The following is a 21222-nucleotide window of genomic DNA, read 5'->3' as shown; positions in this document are numbered from 1 at the left end:
CTTTACATCTGGTGAGGAAATAATTTATCCCAAGTTATTTTGAATCATTTATGCTAGTGGTTTTTCAAACTGTATTTAATGAATCAGTGGCACCAACATCACCAGGATGCTAATGAATGCATATTGGACTGATGGCTTACCTCTAGACTTTTGAGTAGAATTACAGAAAGGCGAGTCCTAGAATCTGTGTTTTAGCACAGCTCTGTGGAGTAAAAAAATAAAAACAAAATCAGTGGGTAGCCACAGCCTTTGTGTCTACTTTCATAGCCCTTTCCCCATAGACAGTGCTGGGGGGCAGTGCAGGGTCTTATTTCATAACCTGTTGTGGTGGTGGTTGTTTTGAACCACAGGTGCAAAGAATTGACCTTCTCATAATCCTCACTTCTTTGGCTCATGATCATCAGATCATACAAGTCTTTTTTCATGCTTTATGTTATTTTAACTTTTTTTCCTTTTATTTCTGAGCCTCACTTCCATTATCCTGCCCCTGCATGCCCTCGTTGCAATATGTTGTAGAGATGGCCATGCTGTTCTGTTTCTGCCTTTCTTTCACTCAACACAGTTTAGGGTTTCTAACAGCTGCACAGGACGGCAAGACTCCTTCTGCCACCTGTGATGTGTCTCCGCCCCTTTCTGTGAACACCTCAGTTGTCTTGACTCCCACCATCATAAACACCGAGCTCAAGCACTTCACTCAGATTCACCACTTGGCTGCTTCACTTTGATTAGGCTTCATGATTACTCTTACCATTTAATTTGTTATTAAATCTAGACTTTAACAACTCTTTTGCATTGATTGTGTTTTAAACTGCCTGGATAACATGTATTAGGAGGAATTGCAAACTCAACGGAAAATTTCTTTTTGTTTTTATTTTTTTTGAGACAAGAAGTTGCTGTCTCCCAGGCTGGAGTGCAGTGACATGATTATGGCTTACTGTAGCCTCAACCGTTTGGGTTTAAGCAATCCTTTCACCTCAGCCTCTCTAGTAGCTGGGACTACAGACACACACTACCATGCCCAGCTAATTTTTTTTTTTTTTTAAGATTTGTAGAAACAGGGTCTCTCTATGTTGTCCAGGTTGGTTTTGAAATCCTGGGCTCAAGTGATCCTCCCACTTCAGTCTCCCAAAGTGCTGGGATAGTAGACCTTAGCCACTATGCCCAGACCAAAAATATCTATACATTATAGATTGAGTTATATCTGTATTTCCTTAACTATTTCTGTCCATGATTTATAGTTTCTTTAAAATGTCAATCATAGGTATATCCTTATCCAAAACTTTTTTCTTTTTCTCACATTTGTCATAAAATTTTGTGCTTTCTCTCTGAGGCCGTTAGCTCTTTGTTAACTAACCTAAGTTCCTAAGAAAGCCCAACAAGAAGTCACAAATTCGTCCTCTCTAGTACAAAACATCTGTCCTGTGTGGGCATCATTTCCCAATGGAATATGAACTCTTAATACAAAGGTCATAATGTAGGATTGTTTTCTCTTGTTATTTGCTCATCGGGTCTCTTAATCAAAAATGCTACCTTTGAATCTCTTGTCAGACTGCACAGATGTTTAAGAAGAAAATTTTTCTAAGCAAAGATTTTTTAATATAAGTAGCCAAGCATTTAATCTAGGGAAGAATGCAACCAGCTGGTCAATAATGATGAAATACTTTTTTGTCTGTTTTTCATTCTCCCTCACTCAGCGACTGCTGACTATGTACCTCCAGGCCAGAGGCCTATTGAGAGTGACATTCACTCTTTCCAAGATAATCCTCATGATAGGATGCACTTAATTTATGCTGTTGATGAGACTGAACTGAACTGATTTGCATATCATCAATACACGTAAGTCCTGAGTGGAGGACCAACCATCCTAATTAATATATCCCCTGTCACGGACTTGCTGTATGTAGCAAATTCTGGAATAATGCTGATTGCAGCTGGCTGGTGAATATTGACGCTGTTCAGGATTTATAAGGCTGTATTGGAAGGCACGTGAAACTAAAATCTTCCTTGGAACAATGTCCCTGTTTAAAACTACTCTGATTCAGACCCAGCTGGGCATTCAGCAATGCCAGCCATTGAATAAGATCTTTCAAGTGCCTCAGCCTGCTTCACCTGTCAGACTGGCTCAGTGGTTTATAAATGAAACTCTATTTGTTTCCAAAGCTCTTAATCCTCCAACTCTTCTCTATCCATGTTGCATATTCTTACTTCTCCTTCTGATTTGAGTGTCTTTACTTTCCTAACACACATCATCAGTTTTCATTTAATTCTTTTTTCAAGTGATGTACAAATAGTGCTGAATCAGTCCTGGCATTTCTGTGCTGTTCTATCATCTTCACAACCCCCGTTTGTTTTTTCGTTTTTTTGTGTTCTTCTTCAGCTTTTTCTCTGTTGTAAAATAAGTTTCTTTTTCATCACACTTGGCTTTTAACTCATGAGTGTCCGTTTCTCAAGGTTTTCTTTTGTGCGTTTCTTAACACAGGCCTCGCATCCCCTTCTCTCATCGGCCATCAATCAATTATACATTTTGTTAAACAGTTTCAAAATAAAATTAGAAATTATAAGAAAATTAGAAGCATCCCCATGCCACTAGAAAAATCTGTTGTTGAGGCATCGCCTGCTTTTTTCTCATATGTCATCTTTATGCTTATAAGCATTACAGTAGAAAGTGTGTATAAACTGGACATTTAATTCCCTTTTCTTTATTTTTTTAGCTTCACTGGGTTAAAAATAAATAAATAAATACCATACTGCAGCACTACATACAGTGATCTCAGTGACAACATATCTTCCTCCCCACCAGCGACTTCTTCTTCCATTTTTTTTAGGTCAATGTCCACAGCACAAATTAACATTATTTATTGTACACCAGTGTAAAAGGAGCCTACCAGATATTAGAGAAAGTTGTGTAAAACACATCAAGTTTGGCCCTAACATAAAACCAAGGACCTATGTTTATTTAAATATTTAAATGATTCTATAACTATTTTCCTTGACTATATTCCTCATTACTCTGGGTTAAAATGGAGGAGAAAGAGTTGAAAAGGGGAAGGCAAAATAAAGATAATGGAAAAGTATGAAAAAGCAAAACACAAGAGTGTGATAGTTCAAGAAAAAAGTCAGTGGTCCTGGGGATGGAAATTTCTCTTCCAGACAAATCTGTTGGCCCAGATTCTTACAATAGCTATTTTTGCATTCCATTTAAAATTTAAAAAGTAGATAGACCATGCCTGGAAAAAAAATTGAGTTCCGTTTTACAGAATATTAAATAAAACACTTACTTCTTCAATTATATGTTTGCTATTAGTAGCAAAAGGGAAAAAGCCACAAAACTATGGAAAATGAAACAACTATAAATATAACATAACATGATCTCTTTCTCGCCAACTTAATGATACTGTTGAGAAGGAATATACATATATAGACGTTGCTTATGTATAATATTTCCTTTTGATTTAAAAGCCAGTATATCTTTTACCTAAAATCCTTTGCAGCTAAGAAATCTGATGATAGAATGAGCCATGAAGTTTTAGTAGAAATAGAAACAGTACGCCCACTCTTCATCTAAGTTCCTGTTTCTTTTCACACTAGGGATTTGATATTCATCATCTTTATTCTTTGGTTCCAATCAGTAGGAGAATTTGGGACTTTCATGCACATGTAGATGTACTATTGAATACTTTCTAAATATTCAAAGTGTGCTGTAGTTCTGTTTTATTAAAATATCTATAAATAAATACCTGCATAGATAATTAATTCTCTCTTCGCATCTCTATTGTAACCGTGGTACAAGCACTAGAGAAAGAGGAGAGACTAAGAAATTATATATGTAATTCCTGGTGGCCATCACCCTAGGGCACACTGTCCCCTAAACAGTCAAGAGAATATGTCTGGATTTCATAAATTTTTGGAGTGTGGATTTCAGTTATTCACAAAATAAATATATGCATTTTCAGAAATCATTCCACTTATGATACTGCATTTATTAAACCATCAAAATAGGCATTTTATTATTTGAACTGGAAATATTAGTCACTGAAAATAAAAGCTATAGGATCTTGCAGAATTTAAGCTTCTTCAGAATAATCTGGTCAAGTTAAGGTTAAAGATTACCAAATTTAAATGGATTGGCACTAGCTGACCTCTTAAGTACTGCTGGCTCTCCAATTCAGTGAAGTTGCTGAAGACTGAAGGAACAAGAGAGGTTTAAAATATTGAGATATATTAATTTTCAATGCTTAGAAAGCAGTCAACAAAATAGCTCCTTTTAGTAGTTTTCAAAAACGAATCAGGAATTTAGATCTACTGTCATGAAATGTAGCATTTGATTTTATAGCATTTGATTTGATTTCAGTCTTTCATGAAATTGTAATGGCCCCACTTGTGGAGAATTTGATTAAATGGAGGTTCATTTCCTGCTTTCAGGAAGATCAGCCAAGAAATTAATGACTCCAGAAGATAGTTCTGCTTGACTGGTTGACTGCTAAATAAAAATTTTATTTAGTAAAAAGTCCTCCACACTAATTCTCTTAATTTTCATGGTTTGCCCATTTCTCTTGCAAGTATTGTTTGCCTATAGGGTGGCTGTATCTCCAGTGAATATGGTTTGTATTAACATTTAGGTTATAAGTAAGATAAAAATAAATTTACTAATTATAACCAAGGATTCACAAGTAAATAAGAAAAACTGCTAGAATAATTTTTGTAGAAATAAAAAAAGTAAGTAAATACTTTTTAAAACTTGAAGTAAAGGAAGAGAGGTTACTCAAACTCCCTATAAATTGCCAAAGATGAAAAACCTAAAATTTGTATATTCAAATAGCTAACCAAGACCCAAAATAAATGAAACACTTACACTACATGTTTTATTTCATGATTTCTGAAACTTTTAGCCCTAAGACTTTTAGAAATGTAATTTATGCTTTTTATATGAGCTTTAATGTTTTAATTTCAGTGTTCATGCATGCATGAATGAATATTTATTGAACATTTATTGTGCACCAGTTATATACCAGACCTAGTTCTAGGTACTTGGGATATATTCATGAACAAAACAGGCAGAGTCTTGCCTTCATGAAGCTTACAAGTGAATGGGGAAAGACAATAAAGGATAAACATAACAAGTAAATTAATTATATGGCACATTAGAAGATGGCAGCAAAATGGAGTAAGGGAGATCGGGAGTAGGAATTACAGATTGCAATATTGAGTAGGATGGTCAGGTGAAGCCTGCTTGAGAAGGCAATATCTGAGGGAAAACTTCATGGAAAGAATAGAATTGTCTGAAATAAAAAAGTGTCCACACACCGAAATTTAACTATTAAAAATGTGTTAACTTTTTTAATGGACATGGATTACATAATATGATATGGTCTTTTCTCATGTAACGTTTAATATTCACCATGATGTCTGATGATTTCTAACTTGATAGAATAAAATAAGGGTAGTGATTGTGTTAAGATATGTGCTTTACTATTATCATCTGTACTTCTAAGATAGTAGTTAATTTCAACAAGATGTTTCAAAACAAACATAATAAGCCCAAATTGTCAAACAACAAAATTCTTTAAAAATACATGAGCGTATATTGCACTCATATGATTCTATATCCTCTACCAAGATTAAACCAGATAGATAGTAATTAAAATTATGATGTTTTCCTCACCTCCAGGAATGCTTGTGTTTATACATATACATTATTTAAATATGAACTGATGGAATCTGAAATAATTCTGAAAGTAAAAATCTATCTTTTTACTCTTATCTCTTTTATGCACAGCCTACTTACATAACAAGTAGTCTGACTAAACACCCTCTCCTGGAAAAATAGAAAATTCTGAATTCTGTGTTCAATTTATCTCTTCCCTTTCTGCTATCTTGTAAGTATAAATGGAAAATTCTTAGTTCTATGTTTATCTCTTCCTCTTGTGATACCTTCTAAGTGTTAGGCTGAATTACAAACTAATTAGCTGAGAAGTCCAGGGACTGAATTTCTGCTCCACTACTTACCAGTTGTGTTCCCCTGGGCACTTTACTAAACCTAATTAGGCCTGTTTCCTCAACTGTAAAATAGAGACACATGACTCTCAGAATTGTTGAATAAAGTAATGTACTCAAAAAGACTGGCACTTTGTAGGTTGTTAATCATTTTATTAGAATCATGTAATATGCTTTTCAAATTGGCAAATATTAGAATAAATAACTGAATGTAAATTACTGAAAAATGGACCAAGCCCGTATATAATAACAGGCATTATAGTATAATGATGGTTTTTGTTTTTTGTTTTGTATGTTGGTGATTCTGAGAAAGGAAAGAGCTTTATGACATTATGTGCTTGTGGGAATTTTGGAAGCCATTATGAAAAAGGCAGAACTTTAAATGAACCAAAAAGGAAGTGTAAGATTTGGGTTGGAAGAGAAGAAATTAGTGATTCCTGAAATAAACTAACGATTATGGTAGGCCTCAATGGGTAAGGGATTTTTGTGAAAGGGATAATATGGGAAGCATCTTAGCTGTCCATTCTTTTGTCATAATAGCATAGTTCTGTAAGGGCTGCTTCACAAAATACTTTCACTTGCTGCCATGTTCCTAAAATACACATTTTACTTCCATTTTTCATTTCATGTGTTTTTACTTTACAGTTGTCATTTGTTTACTAAAAGCCAATGTAAAACATGCTTTCCCTACTAAGGAGAATGTACCCTTACAATTTGTTTATTTAATATACATGTAATTATATAGTCTTTACGCAGCCATGGTTACGTGGTATGTTTGCAAAATATATGCTTATACAAGGACCCTTTTGCATAGTATTCACTATAGATCCTAAAACTTATGAATGAAGAACTTCTAAAACAATGGCACCATAATATTTATTACAATTATTATTATGAAGGTACATTACATTAATAGAGTGCCCTCTATTCCATGTCACTGCCACTCGTGTCAAGAAGACATTGTACATCTTCCAAGTCAATACAGTCTCTCATACTACTTTCTACACAGGTAAACACTATTCTGATTTCTGTCTCTGAATATTTGTCTGCTCTGGTACTTCATACATTATTCCATATATTTAGTTTAGAATTTACTTTCACTAGATATTGCCAAACAGTTTTCCAAAGTGGTTGGATTAATTTAAGCTCTCATCAGCAATGTATGAGAGTCTTAATTGTTCAACTATTATAGGTTTCTTTTCGACCTCTTGAGAGCTTTTAATTCCCAACATAGTTCTTAAAGTGTAATGAGATTATGACTTTATGAATTGAAGTAACAATTATTTTTCATAATTGTGGTTCATGTGACATTGTTTTAAAAAAGAAGTTTGGTTTATTTTACTTTGGTAAAAGTATGTGAGAAGAATAGAACTCTGAGTATAGTTATTTCATAAGCTTAGGTGGTAATGTCATATGAAATCTAAATATGGCTTTTCAGCTAGCTATTTTATTAAATTGCAGTCAGACTTTGAATGCTGACAATACAAATAACCTGTCTTTCTTTCTGTCTCTCCATTTATACCATCCCATTGGCTTTACCTTGATAAGTGAAATAAAAGCACTGATGGAATAAAGAGAAATGAGAATTTATTACTTTTAGAATTGTGAAAAATGTGTCAGTGAAATATGGATATCTCTGAGGTTCAAGATGGTACATCATCCAAAAATAATTTGAAATGTATTATGTACATACATTTGGATAAGAATCTAAGTGATTTTTAAAAAATCATCATACTAAGATTGTAAATGAAATAGTCAAGCTAAACTCTGATCATCATGACTCAGAAGTATTAAAGCCTGATTCAAGAACAATTGGAGAGTGATTTTCCAGTTATCTTGTCTTACTCTTCACCCTACTTGGTTGGAATAAATTCATCCTTCTCATTGCAGTACAACTCTAATTAAAATCATGTGAATATGTCAAAGATGACCACATGCAACCCATATCTCAATAGGCTCTCTGCTTTTTATAAATATACTTTATTTTGTAATTTGTTTTTCATCCAAGTTCAGTGGAGATACTGAATATTTTGTTTAAATATTTCTTACTGGGTTTTATGTATAAGACATAGTTAAAATACATATAAAGTAAGGCAGATAATTATAGGACTTTGGGCTTGGATAATATCAATATGATTTTCAAATTTTAAGTAAGTTAATAGTCCAGAGCTCAGTGGCATAGAATACCCAGTAAACTTAAATGAAATATCAAATAGACAACAAGCTAACAAATGTAGTCCATTTTTTAATCATAACAAAACTTGTGGTAGGAGTCAAGTGATTCAGGAATTCTACTTTTCAGGAGAAATGTTGTCTCTCAGCAATAAATTTGTCCATTGTCAGAATTATTTGCATGAGTTTCTCAACATATGGATGTTTTTATAACTAGTAACTGAGCTTCACTGATGGTATATAGTTAATAATTTGTATAGTTTTCTATGAAAAACAAAAGACAGCCCTGAGAGTGATTTACATATATTTATCCTTTAGATGCTTAGTGATTGTCTTTTAACTCCTGACCAGTTGTTTTTTATCACATAAATCAGGGATCCACTAAAGCACATGTCTTTCATTTATGATACCATTTTAATCCATTTGTCCATGTAAAAGAAATTTTTTTAAATGGAGATCTACAGACCTGCAATTGAATTTGTTAAGGAATTCAAAAACATTTGTAGAAGATTTTCAGATTCCCACATGAATCAGAGTCTCATGGCCTCAAAAAAGTCAATAGCTTTTGGAGCCATGCTTCTAACAATTTGTAATAATTTGGAAGGTGCCATGGACTGAATTATAAACTTGTCATATTTTAATTAGTGGCCATGGAATTCAAAGACTTGCTGTCTAGAAACTGGGACCTTTTTATTACTTTTTTTCTTTCGTTTATTATTATTATTATTATTATTACTTTTTGAGAAGGAGTCTCACTCTGTTTCCCAGGCTGGAGTGCAGTGGTGTGATCTCGGCTCACCACAACCTCCGCCTCCTGGGTTCAAGCCATTCTCCTGCCTCAGCCTCCCGAGTAGCTGGGACTACAGGCACGCGCCACCACACTCAGCGAATTTTTGTATTTTTAGTAGAGACGGGGTTTCACCATGTTGGCCAGGCTGGTCTCCAACTCCTGACCTCAGGTGATCCACCTGTCTTGACCTCCCAAAGTGTGGGGATTACAGGCGTGAGCCACTGTGCCCGGCCCCTTATTACTTTATTTTTTAATGAGTTATTGAGATATACTTCACGTGGCATGAAATTCACCCTTATAAAGTATACAATTCAGCAATTCAGTGGTTTTTAATATATTCATAGAGTTGTGCACCCATAACTGTTACTAAATTTCGGAACATTGTCATTACCCCAAAAAGAAGCCCCTACCCATTACCCTCTGCCCCTACCCATTACCCTCTGCCCCCAGCCTCTGGCAGCCGTTAATATACTTCCCATTTTATGGATTTGACAATTCTAGGTATTTCATATAAATGGAATTATAAAATATATGGCCTTTTGTAACCACCTTCTTTCACTGAGTATAATGGTTTTCAGGTTCATTTGTGTCGTGACATGTCAGCACTTCACTTTTTTATTGCCAAACAATATTTTATGAATATACCACATTTTAAAAAAATTTTATTATTAATATTTTTGACTGACAAATCATAATTGTATACATTTATGGGGTACCATGTGATGTTTATTTGTTTTTTTGTACAGTACAATGTTATTACCTGTGGTTCTCATGGTACATTAGATCTCTAGACTTGCTCATTCTACATGATGCTATTTGGTATCCTCTAACCTACATCTCCTCATTCCCCACCACCCCCAAACTGTCCTCCAACCCTGTCACTGGTAACCACAGTTTTGTTCACTCTCTGTAAACTTGAATTATTATTGTTATTTATATCTCACAAATAAGTGAGCTGATGCAATGTTTTCTTTCTGTGTCTGACCTACTACACTTAGCATAATGTCCTCCGGGCTAATTTACATTGTGGCAAATGGCAAGATCCTGTTCTGTTTTAGAGCTGCATAATATAGATACACACACACGTGCACACACACACACACAGACAGAGAGACAGACACAGAGATTATAGTTTCTTTATCCATTCATCCATCTACAGACACTTACGTTGTTTCCATATCTTGGCTATTGTGAATAATGCTGCAATAAACATGGGAGTCATTTTGTACAACTCACACTGCCCAATCCCACATCCATGTATAGCTTCTCTAGGTATTAGGTTGAACCATATGAAATTGGAATTTTGTAGGTACAAAGTAATAGAATTTTATCATTTTGTATATTTAAGACTAATGTGCTACTTATGACACTTTTTGTCTTTTTTGACCACAATATATTTTTGTGTGGACCAACTTTGTTGGAAGAGAAAATGTCATCTACAGTAAATAAAGCAAGACAGTGTTCAGTGATTTTGGATATCATGATAATTTATAAAATACTTAGACATCTGCCTATTTGATTTAGAATAACAAACTCAAGAATACTAGGGGAAAGCATAAGTATTATTTCTATTATAAATTTTTGAAAGTACAAATTTTAGTAAGTGTAGTCGTATCTCTATAAAGATCATTCCAAAATGTTTTGGCCATGAGGCAGCATTAATTCGTCAAATTTTATTTTAAAAATCTAAAAATTATCATTTAGCACATTTTAATACCAAGAGAAGACATGATTTATCAAACAAACTCTTTCTGAGCATTTAAAAGCTGTTTGCCCCATGCTAGGTACTTTGCAGAATTCAAAGAGAGTAGGAGACAAGTCTCTATTTAAAATAGACTTACATCCTATAATAGAAATTATAAAATATATTGATTACAAAATATATGGCAAGGAGTCGCTTACAAATAAAAGGCAATTTTTATCAGAAAGACTGAATATATAGAACAGAGAAGACAATATGGAATACAATGACTTATCTTGTGTTTAGACATTCCAATTCATATAGTAGTGTGATTTTTCATATTCAGTCATTTAAAAAATATTTTTGAGTGCCAGTACGTTCCAGGCACTGTTTTAGGTGCTTTGGATACCAGTGTCCCAAACATGTAAAAATGACTGCCCTCATGGAACTAGCAGGGTGAAGTTAGAAATAAATAAGAAAAGTATGTTATGATAAGTGCTATGGAAAAAAGTAAAATGCAGCAGGGGATGAAAAGTGGGAAGGGCATGTTTGCAACTTTCATTATGGTAGTTAGGAGAGCCCTGGTTGGAAGATGATCTATGAGCAAAGGCTTTAAGGAGGTAAGGAATATAAGCCTCCATTATTCATTCCTGGAGAGTTTAGAGAGTGATACACAAATACACAGACCAATATATTTAGGGAATGAAATCAAAGTTCTTTCAGAAGAGGCACAGGGGTGAATTAACTAAATTTGGGAGTATTGCTAAATCAGATTCTTAAAGATCAGGCATCTACAATGAAGCAGATGTAAGAGGGGTGGAGTCATAGTATCTCATCAAAGTCAGAAAAGGAAGTGTGAAGTTAGGTTTCTATTTATTTATTTATTTATTTATTTATTTATTTATTTATTATTTTGAGAGACAGAGTCTTGCTCTGTTGCCCAGGCTGGAGCGCAGTGGTGTGATCTCGGCTCACTGCAACCTCTGCCTCTTGGGTTCAAGAGATTCTCCTGCATCAGCTTCCCAAGTAGCTGGGACTACAGGCATGCACCACCACACCCAGCTAATTTTTGTATTTTTTTTTTTTTTGGTAGAGACGGGATTTCACTATGTGTTGGCCAGGCTGGTCTCAAACTCCTGACCTCAGGTGATCTGCCCGCCTCAGCTTCTCAAAGTACTGGGATTACAGGCATGAACCACCACGCCTGACCTTCTATTAACTAATTTATCAAATGAAGTTTCTTGAAAAGGAAATCCTGTTTCCCTCTTTTTTCCATTCCCAGAACCTGTAAAGAGTCTGAAAAATATGTATGTGTGCCATCATAGTTGGTTAAATGAATGGATGCATGGTGGTAATCCAAGGTCTAAAATACTGTCAGGCAGAAGAAGGGTAAGGCAAGCACCAATTTAGGCTTTTGGGCATAAATATGAAAGATCTAAAAATTCACAGAAGTATCTCAATTGTCTGTTGTCTTGTATTCTTAGAATATGACATACCTAAGGGCAGTAATTATGTTTCACATATGGTACTTACTCCATGTTGGAAACAAATGGGAAAAAAAGAAAAGAGAGTGTACCAACTCATTCTCATGTACTGAGCTAGGTATCCCTAAATATTAAGTGACCTCCAGAGAGTATTATATGTTCTTGGAAGCTGTGCTATTTTTTTAGACTGACCAGGACCCTTATGTGTGCTTTCATGATAGAATATGATTCATGTTTCAAAACATAAGTCTTAGGCATCATTTTTTATGTTCAGACGTGAACAGAAGACAATACATTAAAATAAAACATTCACTTTGAAAAATCACCTTATTATCCAAAATCACTGAAGAAAAATAGACATTTAACAGGGAGATTATATTTAAAGGGACTTTTTTTTTTTTTTTTTTTTGCGAGGTTGGGAGAAGAATTCTAACCAGTATGTAGGATTCACTAACACCTGAAATCTCTTGTGATTATTACCTGTGGTAGTCATACATTTTAAAAATGTGATTTATTCGTTTTATAGCTACATACTGGGGAAAGAGGGTGATGATGGTGGCAGCAACTGTCTTTTAGACATCAAAAAAAAGCAGTTTGACCTTATCTATAGATGAGTTAATCTAAAAGCATTGAATCATATGAACTGAATAGTGAAAGAACAGTTTGGAAAGAAAATAAAAACAGTAAAACATGAAGGTCAAAATTCTAGCCACATTTGCTGAGTGGTTTAGAAAGATTTTAAGAAAATTTGCGCCCTCCAGTGGTTGTTTCGGAATGAATTATTATCATTATTATTATAATTTTTAATTTTACCTTGGCTCTCCATTTTCCAGCTTCATTGTTTTTGGTAACCCAGGAAAGTTTACCTTGTCTATACCTAGAAGGTGCCTTGGGAGACTGATTCAATTTGATTACCCAGTTTTATGCTTGCAGAAAGAATGAGGCCAGTAATGATAAAAGTGCCTAGTATATGATGATGAAGTTCAGGCTCAACAAGACAGGTTCACAAAAGGGCAATCATGCTTGATTTATCTGATTGCCAGACTGGAAATGAAAGAAAAGCTGTGACATAATTACCCCAGATTCCTCAGACTTCAAATACAATCCAGCAAAGATATTTGCAAAAGTCTTCAGAATGATTGCAATGCATTTTAAAGAGGGACATCACTGCTTTAGCAAATACAAGAAGGTTTACAAAATTACAGACAAAGGATGTTTCTGAAATCTGTATTGCTTGCAAACAGAACAAAAGAGAGCAGGGAAAGAAAGTCACTTGGTTAGAGAAGTAAAGCAGAGGACTGAATCAGGAAACTCTGCGGGTGCCTCGGTTTTGTGACCTTGGTCATATTCTTTGGGCTTCAGCTTTCTCACCTATGAAACAAAGAATGTGGACTAGGCTAAGTGGTTTCCATGAAGCCAGTATTTGGACAGAGGCAAGGGGTAGCAGAATTGATCTGATACAAAAGAACTGTAATTTGAATATTTATGAAAGCAAAATTAGCTAGTGATTTAAAAATGGGGCAGAAAGGTGGCTCAAGGAGAATGCAAATTTATCTTAATGAATTCAAAATACAGTATAAAACTGATAGAGGCTATTCTTTCAAGAAGGAAAAAAAAAAAAGAAACATATCGTCAGTCTCTCAATTTCCTTCTCTGTAGTCTCGTTCTCTCTCCTCTGCCATCAAGACTTTCTGTTTCCAGTAACCATGGTGATGCTTCTTCCCAGCAACCTTCTTCACAGCTGGCCTTTTTGGTTCTCATCGAATTTTGCTCCATTCACTGGTTCAGGTTGCTAACAATGCTGTAAAAATTAATTTATTTATTGACATTTTTCTCCTTCCCTTTTCTCCAGGAAATAAAGGCAGGGAATTATTCCACACGGAATCTCCCTACACAAGGGGCACTGTAAAACATGGATATTCAACTGCTAATTTCAGTTGCTAACATGGAGGGGATACAGATTATACCAAAGATTGTATTCTCTGCCTGGGCCCTCAGGGACTGAAAAGTCCCAGGACCAAGCTTGTTGCTACCTCCTTTTGCTTTTGTATATAAGTGGAATAAAATAGATTGCCCCCGGAAATCACATGTTGGCCCTGGTTTTCTAATTCTCTTTGTTTTTGTTTTTGTTTTCTCTCTTGTAAGGAAAACATAGCCAAGTGCATAATTATAACTGTTAAAAGGGTATTGAATTTTCTGCAGGAAAATATACATAAAAATATGCATTTCTTTAATGAACATATTTATTTTGGAACATAAATAAGCAATATGTGATAGTTTAAAAATATTGTAATTATCTGCCAGTGACAAATCTCTGATGTCCTTAATGCAGACAATAAAAATTCTCATAAATTAGTATTTAGTAATGTCCAGTTTGTGTAGCTTAACTTGTTTGTAATCCTGTATGCCTGAAAACTGTTTCTGTATTTAAGTGGTGTGTGTGTGCGTGTGCGTGTGTGTGTGTGTGTGTGTGTGTGTGTCTGTGTGTGTCTGGCATTAACACAAAGGAGACCAGATGATGACATTCATAGGCTGATAGACTCGACTCCTGGGGACACACTTGGATGGAGGCAATTAAAATGCCTGTCAGGCATTTGGTACCAGAAGCCCCTATGGCAAACCGCTAAATCGTAAGTGAGGGCTGCATCCTATTGTCAGTGAATGATGGCGGAGCTGAGTGGCTTGTCATCATTCTCGAAAATTCTGAGGCTAGTGAGCTCTCTCCCTCTCTCCCACTCGCCTTATTTTCCTGTTCGCCACTGCGGGGACTTCTTCTAATTTGCAGCTTCCCTTTCCCCGGTACACACAGACACGAGCTGGTGGCTTGCAGACTGCGTCTGTCTGGAGCTAGAGAGCCAGAGAGCCAGCCTGTGGGGATAATGCTCCCGGAGAAGGATTCTGCAGCAGTTCTCAAAGGCTAGACTTCAGTGGTTTTGCTGCATATGCGCTGGTAATGGTTCGGGGCTTTTAATTTTGTTTTGTTTCATTTTTATTTCGTTTTTCAAAGGATATGCTTTATGTAATCTGAGTAAAGATGTTTTAAAATTCATTATTGAGCTTCCTAAATATTCAAGTACTGCATTTTTTTTTGTGCTACAGACCTCCAGGCATAGATTTATTATTTGAGTATAAAGAATGTATTTGCTTACTGGTGAGTTAAAATTTTTGATATTAGTTAACAAATCCATACACATACATATTTTTTCTTTTTTTTTTTCTTTTTTTTGGTAGATTCTTCAGCTTGTTGTCTCTAACCGAGGAAGCATTGATTGGGAGCTACTCATTCAGAAAATTAAAAGGTACCACATGTTTTGTTTGGGTGTTTTAATGAGGGAAAATCAGGGGAGAATTGGAATGTTTTTATTTAAATTAATTTATCTATGATTGGTCTTTTATCCTTAAGCTTAAGTTGATCATTGTCTATTGCATATACCATTTTCTATGCAGATACTTCTATTATCTAAGGTTGTTTTGATTAGAAGATGACTAAAGAATTGTACCTTTTGCCTGTGTTGCAAGTTATTAACAAATATCAACATTTTTGGCTTATTTGGAGATTTTATCGTTGTAACAGCTTTATTTTAAGTCCAAAATTCTCCATCTAAATGAAAATTCATTAATTTGAATTTAAGAGAAATATACTAAGTAATTATTTTATCTGAACGAATCCTGCTAAGTGATTTGTTAAAATGGTTAAATGAAATGCCTTGCCCTTCCCAGGTAGAATGGGTGCTAGAGACGAAAGCCCAGGGATGACTCAGTATTGTTGGCTTTACAAATAAAATACTGTAACTTCTTTATCTACATTTCAGTCTTTAGCAATGGATATATTTAAAGGTCGAGGTTGTTAGTTCTTAAAAGAACTTGTTTTACATTTGCTTTATTTGGAATTGACAGCATAAGAAAGTAATCCTTCATCTTACCATGAATGCACTTGAATCCATTTGATCCTGGGCCTCATGCCTTACATGAAAAACATTAATTTTGAAATTCAGCATCAGGATATATATTGATTTGAGATGGCTATTATGGATATTACCTTTTCTTTAAGACTGTCTTTAACACCTATTAATGTCAATAAAACCTATATTTGTAATTTGCCTTTAAAAAATGGAAGACATTTTCTGCCCTGCTGAGAAGAAGATCAGTAACACCTTTTAAGCCTTTCCTTGGGATCTACGTATAATATTTCCTCTCCAGACTGTCAGTCCAAAGCATTTTACACAATAAGTTTAGTTTTTAAAAAATATACCTGAAAATAATGTCCAACTACTTACCCTGAAATATTATAAGTATGTGAGTGTACACCTGTGAGTGTGAATATTTGTAGCAGAGTAATACATTGTCCTTTGTTAATATCTGCAATGTATAATCATGATAACCTTAATTTATTCATTCTACAAGCACTTCTTAAGAGCCTTGCTGCTATAGGTAATTATTGTGGGAGAGAGAGGGAAGGGGTAGATGACACTGTCCTCAGCCTTCCAGAGTGTAGGCAGCATCACATAAAGATTTTTGAACAGGAGAATGAATTCGTTAAAATAAATCAATGTGTTCTAAGAAAGGAAATTGCATTATTTCAGATATTGAACAAAAGCTAATACTAGTCTTGAGACACATAAAATTATATTGCACTTCTTCCTCAGAAATTACTCAGTGGAATCGTGTATGAAATCCCCCAAACAGGACTCTTTCTCCTAGATATTGTAAAACTCTTGAGACCACTCTGTCTTTTTAAAAGATTTCACTCAAAGTAAGTCAAAATATTTATGTTTGGTGGGAAAAATATCTATTTGGTATTTTCCCAACTAATTAAATCCAGAGAGCATATATTTCACATGAAGATCTATTTCCTAATCTTCAGACTCATTCAGCAACTCATTATATTAATTTTGAACTTTAGGATATGTGTATGAATTGGAAAAGGATGAAATTATTTAACTGCTAAAAAATGATTCCAATGCGTTGTCAATAGGAACTAATAAGTTCTGTTAGGATTTGTCTGGATATTGGAGAAGGGGCATATGATCTCACCAACAGGCCTCTGGCATCTAAATTTTGAAGGACCAGTTAAAAATTCATCTAGCAGTATGCTGACAAAATGCATATAATAAAAAATGAATTTATTAAAATAGTAGATTGAGTGGTCAAATCAGAACAGAATTTGACTACTGGAGTCAAATTCTGGGACCTATATCATGGTTTTTCTTGTCAATACTGTGATGGGTTAATTCCGTTACTGATTTCACTCATTTTTTTTCACTTATATTTTTAACACGTAGTATAGTGCCTGGGTCACAGTAGGAATTCAATACATATTTATTTAATTATTTCATGAATAAATGAATTTGTCAGCATTTTCCCCCATTGCTTTTCTGTTCTTGCCTTTCTTAAAATTATACACTGTGAAACAGACATCTGGTCATTTTTTTAGTTACCCAAAATATTCATTACATGTTTCTGATAAATAATAATTAGATCATTAAACTGGATATAAAAGTGACAAACCGTGTGTATAAATTTCTTTAGGCTGTATAGAAAAGGATTTTTCTGGTTTTAGATTAAAATGGAAAGAATTCTCGAAATGCCCCCTTCACTTTCATCAGCTGGGGGATATATGCCAAACTGCAGCCTGAGCTTTGCTTATGGACGCTTCCTAAATACTACTCCCAGGCTTGACATTGTTTATTGCTTTTCATGTCTTTGGCCAAGATTTTGCTGCAGCAAAGGGGAGGAGGCCTTTCCCCCCACCCCTATCTATAAATGTAATTTGAGAAATGATGTCATACTTACCAGTCCATAATGAGCAACAAAGCATTTAAGGAGAGGTAGATAGATAGATAGATAGATAGATAGATAGATAGATAGATAGAATCTTTTCTATATATTTAAGGAATCTGTCAAGAAACTTCTAGAATCATATGGTTTTAGCGAATACTGTTCTTTCTTGCTGTCATTTATTTTCATTAATAAAAGTATAATTTTTTATTAACTACGTGACAGACAATATCCTAAGTCCTTAACATATAGTATCTCCTTTAGCTCTCTCTATAATCCTGGGAGATAAGAATGGTCTCCATTTTATAGATAAATGAATTGAGACTACAGTTGGGCAAACCCAAGTCTGGCCCCAAAGTCCTTCATATTAAACATTAAATTTTACCACATTTTTTTTTCTAGCATATTTTTGATGCCTAGTCATTGTCTTCATGTTCCATGCAGTAAGGTTAAAACAGTATACTTGCAAATATCTTGATTTATCTGCAAGTATAAATCAAGATCTCTCTCTCTCTCTCTCTCTGTATCCTATTTATCTATGGTAGAAGTGAATATGTCCTCAAATACTTAACTAATATTGAAGCTCTGTTATATTTTAATTTTTATATTTAACTTGAAGAACTTTATTCTTTAAGGATGAATGTTAAAGATAAATTAGAAAGTTTTAAAATAAATGTATTCATAAAGCATTTTCCATGTCATTATAGTGAAGTGTTATTTTGAATTGCATAATCTATATAAGAAAATTAGAGAATCCAAGTGCTACATAGCATAACTGATGTTATAACTTGCAAGTGTTTGGGTTTTTTTTTTCTTTTTAAAGTGAAATAATGGCAGAAGAATGTTCAGGTGGCCAAAATAAATAAACAAGCAGGCAACAGGGCCATGGGCAGAGTAAAAATACCAATTCAACCTCAAGGATAACTAACTCAGAAAAATCACTGAAGATGCTAACAATTACACAAATATGTATTAAGATTCTCTACTTGCAAAGGAGTATTTACAGGAGAACATTTCCGGAGCTCAGTTGGAGTCAGCAAAATAAGATGAGGAAGTGGTACCAAGGCTCATTGGTACCGTAAGAAAGACACAAATACTTTTTTTTTCAGATATTATTTTAGATTCAGGGAGTACATGAAGGTTTGTTACCTGGGTATATTGTATAATGCTGAAGTTTGGGGTATGAATGATTCTGTCATCCAGGTACTGAACAGAGTACTCAATAGTTCATCTTCAACTCTTCCTACTTCCTTCCCTCTGCCCTTTAGTAGTCTCCAGCGTCTATTGTTGCCATCTTTATGTCCACAAGTACCCAGTGTTTAGCTCCCACTTATAAGTGAGAATATGCGGTATTTGGTTTTCTTTTCCGCTGCATTAATTTGCTTAAGATAATGGATCCAGCTGCATCCGTGTTGCTGCAAAGGACATGATTTCGTTCTTTTTATGGCTGTGTAGTATCCCATGGTGTATATGTACCATATTATGGATAATTTGTTAAGGGACTTCATTACAGGACATGAATTCTAATCATTGGAATGGGACTCAACAGGAAATACTTCATAGAGCATGAGTGTTTTGAGGTGGAACTTGGGGATGAATAGAAGTATTCAAGGGGGAGACACGTATGGAGGAGCTCCAGAAAGAACAAACACTAGCAAAGGAATCAAAGGAAGTGAACATGCTGGGAAAGCACAGACTGATCTCATTCATATTCTAGAGTATAGAGCAGAAAAACAGATCTCTTAGAGAATAAAGTTGCATCATATGAAATGGCTAATATTCATCTTTTTTGAATTATAAAATTAGAAAATTTCATTCAGTTCAACTTAATACATTGGAAGAGGGCTTTGAATGCCAGTCGAGGAGGTTTGTTTCTTATTCGGTGGGAATCTATTGACTAGTTTGAGCAGGAGACTACTATGATCAAACTGTGTTTTCAGATTATTTGTTTTATAGCTCTGTGTGAGATAAATCAGAACTGTGAGTGAGAGCATGTTGAATAAAGCATCACTTCAGAAGCTGTCATAGAATAATCCCAGGGGAAAAACGGAAGTCCAAAGAGAGTATTGACTGTGGACATGTAAAAGAGGTCATGATAATGAAAGATGCTTCTGACCTCAAGTTCATATACAGAGTAGAACAATTGCTTGATTGGTAGGAGGAGTGAACAGCAGAAGGACTCAAAGGTGACTCTGAAGTTTCAATTTGATAACTGAAAAAAGCAAAGGGAGAAAGTAGCTGAGAGCTACACGAGGAAAGAGGAGTTCTTTTATTTTTATTGTATCTCTAGTCGCTAGCAAAATGCCTAGTACGTAGCAGACAGCCAATAAATGCTAAATGAATGAGTGAGAGCGTGAATAAAAAATGAAGAGGTATGTTTAGGACATGAGGCTGGATATGTGGGTGGACTGGGCTCGTAGATTGCAGAACATGCAGATCCAAAGCTGAGAAGGGAAGTTAGGGAGGGAGGGCGTGGGTGACATTAACAAGAAGGATAAGAAGAGGACCAGAGGGAATCTCTTGGCAGTACCTGCATTTAAGATGCAAAATAAGGGACAAGAATTAAAGTTGAATGAAGAATTTTTTTAAAAAAGCAAAGAAAAAAGAGGACAGGAAAGGTTACAGAAAACAAAGTTAAAACTCAAAATTTCCAGAAAAACTGAAGAATGAGAATAAGGAAAATGCTGCTGGTTTATTATTTATTTCAATAATTATTTTGTTATAAAAACAAATCCACATTTTGTAAAATTTGTAAAATTTAGAAGAGTATAAGGAAGGAAATAATAGTCACTCATAATTACACAATCTAGAGATTGTTAACACTTTAAAAACATTTTGATGTATTTTTTATCCTATTGCTTTTAAAATTTCATAATCAAAATCATAAGGATATAATTTTGAATTCTGCCTTTTTTCATTCAGCAGTGTCTTAAGCATTTCTTACAACATTTTGCTACCTGCATAATATTTTCTCACTTAAAGACTGGACATTTTTATTTCCTACTGTTTCCAGTTTTTCACTATCACCGTAATGCTGCAGTGGAATAGTTTGCACATTACTCTCACACAATATTTTAAATAATTTCCAATGGATAGTTACAACAAAATCACTGTATTCTATTTTGTCAAATTTCTGGACAGATAAAATTTGGTGGTTTTAAAATGAGCCTCGGCTTTCCTCCAAGGAGAATCTGAAATTACGTTAGCACCTGCCATGTGCCAGCATCTGTGAAAGGCACTTTAATTATCACAGTACCTCTGATGTTGATTCTATGATACCCACTTTACTAATGAAGGGACAGAGACTCAGAAAGTTGCACATG

At 34.6% G+C, this 21222-nt stretch overlaps 1 protein-coding gene across 21 annotated transcripts in view; it reads left to right on the top strand.

Annotated features, from left to right (window-relative positions):
• The window catches only part of MAP2 (microtubule associated protein 2), a 311538-nt gene that overhangs the window by 142352 nt on the left and 147964 nt on the right, over window positions 1-21222 (top strand). For all 21 annotated transcript variants that reach the window (XM_033230438.1, XM_033230465.1, XM_033230439.1 and 18 more), the window contains one exon: window positions 15353-15420. The gene's annotated coding sequence lies outside the window, so the exon portion shown is untranslated. The remainder of the gene's footprint in view (window positions 1-15352; window positions 15421-21222) is intronic.

Source organism: Trachypithecus francoisi, unplaced genomic scaffold (assembly GCF_009764315.1).
Source record: "Trachypithecus francoisi isolate TF-2019V2 unplaced genomic scaffold, Tfra_2.0 Lachesis_group13, whole genome shotgun sequence".
Classification (NCBI taxonomy): domain Eukaryota; kingdom Metazoa; phylum Chordata; class Mammalia; order Primates; family Cercopithecidae; genus Trachypithecus; species Trachypithecus francoisi.
Note: the sequence above shows the minus strand (reverse complement) of the source record. Positions and strands in the feature narration are given on the sequence as shown.